We start from the raw sequence: 2500 nt of genomic DNA, 5'->3' as shown, positions 1-2500 counted from the left end.
CTCACTACCCCCCCCTTCCCATATAGCCTGATGTAAACTCACTACCCCCCCCCCTTCCCATATAGCCTGATGTAAACTCACTACCCCCCCCCTTCCCATATAGCCTGATGTAAACTCACTACCCCCCCCCCCTTCCCATATAGCCTGATGTAAACTCACTACCCCCCCCCCCCCCCCACCCATATAAGCTGATGTAAACTCACTACCCCTCATGATGTAAGGGAAAGCTAAAGGTGCAGTCAGGGATTCTGGAGAACGCTTGTTGTGAAATTAAAATCACTTTCTGTCTAAATCAGTGAATATCTCCTCATGATCCGCTGCCTGTCTGTACTGTGTGTGTGCGCATTGAATCAAAAATACATTAATACACAGCCTAGGCTCTGTAAAATGGGCATGTTGCTAGCTACGGCGGCCCCTGTGTTGTGTACACACCAGTTTACAGAGCCTAGGCTGTGTATTAACACTGGATTATATTTCAGCACACACACAGTACAGACAGGTAGCGGATCATGAGGAGATATTCACTGATTTAGACCAAAAAAGCGTTCTCCAGAATCACTGGCTAAACTTTTTAGAATAGTAATACATGTAAAAAGGAGAGCTACTGTGTTAGCATGTTCACACTGATTATAATGAAAGAACTAGCACGCTGTTTATTACACACACACACACACCAATACACACACACACACACATAAACACACATACAGACACACACACATAAACACACGTACACACACACACACACCCTTCCACTGCCAATGTTAAGTTAAAGCTTTGAGATGTCAAGACACAATGTGAGCTAGCTACAGCTACACCAATTCGACATCTGTGCAGTAGGTCTATAAATATATACACTTACATCTGTTTCCAGTTAAGGCAGTAGAATCCCACACACACAGACAGACAGACAGACAGACAGACAGACAGACAGACAGACAGACAGACAGACACACACAGTTGCCCCACTAACTGAATTCAGTTCAAACAAGTAACCATTATCATGTTCAATTTATTTTTTTCGTAGCAAAAACAGAATTTCATTAAAAATCAGTTCAGAATTATTCCAGTTAAAGAATCAGTTTTGGAGTGAAGTCTGCGTCCGTCCCAATCACTTTTTTTGGGCGTATCGTATGTGGTTTGTCCCACTGGTGTAGCCGTAGCTGGCTGTTACTAAGCAACTCGCATAGTGTCTTGACAACGAACGTGAAAAAAAAAATGAAGTCAAAGATTAAAAGTTAAAATAATAAATGTTTAAAAAATGAATGATTTAATGTCCCCCCCCACACACACACACTCCACCCCCCCACACACACACACACACTCCACCCCTCCCCTCCCCCCCACACACACACACACTCCACCCCTCCCCTCCCCCCCCCCCCCACACACACACACTCCCCCCCTCCCACACACACTTAAATAATAAATGATCTAATGTCTAACCCACCAATGGAAGAATTAGCTAGCGGCTAATGTTTATTTTGTTCCTGTTGGAATCTTTAAGGCGCTCGTTAAGTCGTCTGTTGATTGTTTTCCTCGTTAAAGCTGAAAATGAGCCCGAAATCCTCCTCGCTGTTACCAAGGCAACAGCCAGCCAACCACAGGGCTCGGAGGGGGCGTGGCCTAGTCCCTGTTCTCTGGGATTTATTTAAGTTGAAATGTGACGAGTTTGTTTTGTTTTTGTGTTTCAGGGTGAAAATAAAGTTAATTCACCAGCGACAAAGACTTCCTGTTTTTTTTAACCTTTATTTCTACAGGTAAATCCCATTGAGACCGAAGACTCTTTATCAAGGGAGACCTGTTTTCCTTTCCCACGTTACCATTCACACACACATTCATACACCGATAGCAGCAGGCTAACTATCGACATTCACACGAGGCAAGGTGGGTGAAGTGTCTTTCCCAAGGACACAACAACCATGACACAGGTGGCAGGGCGGGGATCGAACCTCCAACCCTTTGATCATCAGCCGACCCGCTCTACCAACTGAGACGCAGTCGGCTCAAAAGTCGCCTCTGTTTCTGTGACGTGAGATTGAGCAGTTAAGAATTAAAAAATGTCTCATAAATCAGACAGTGAACAACATATGAACAAATCCTTCTGTAATAACCTTCAGAATAGTGCTGAGAATGATTATGGAAAGTTGAGTTGATTTAGAAGTTGAGGTTTTTGGTTCAGAGTATTGAGAAAAACTAACCCTGCGTTCCGAATCTCCTCCTCTTTCTTTTTTCTATTCTACATACTACATCAGACGATAACAATAATCTAGTTAGGATGCAGTAGGCATACTATTGGGACATACTTTACTCTCTTATTTCATCATAACATTGCTCCTTGATCTTGCCTCTATATCCGTCTCATCCCCGTTTGTTTTCATATGGAGGCTCCGTCGATGTGACGTCACTTCAGGTGCGCACTGGATTGTGGGTCAGAATCGCCCAAATAGGATGCAGTTTTCAACACTAACAATCTTGGCCGCATGAAGTAGGACATCCG

The sequence above is a fragment of the Ammodytes marinus genome (genome assembly GCF_949987685.1).
Source record: "Ammodytes marinus genome assembly, contig: scaffold_35, whole genome shotgun sequence".
Taxonomy (NCBI): Eukaryota; Metazoa; Chordata; class Actinopteri; order Uranoscopiformes; family Ammodytidae; genus Ammodytes; species Ammodytes marinus.
The sequence above is the reverse complement of the archived record's forward strand: the minus strand, read 5'-3'. Positions refer to the sequence as shown.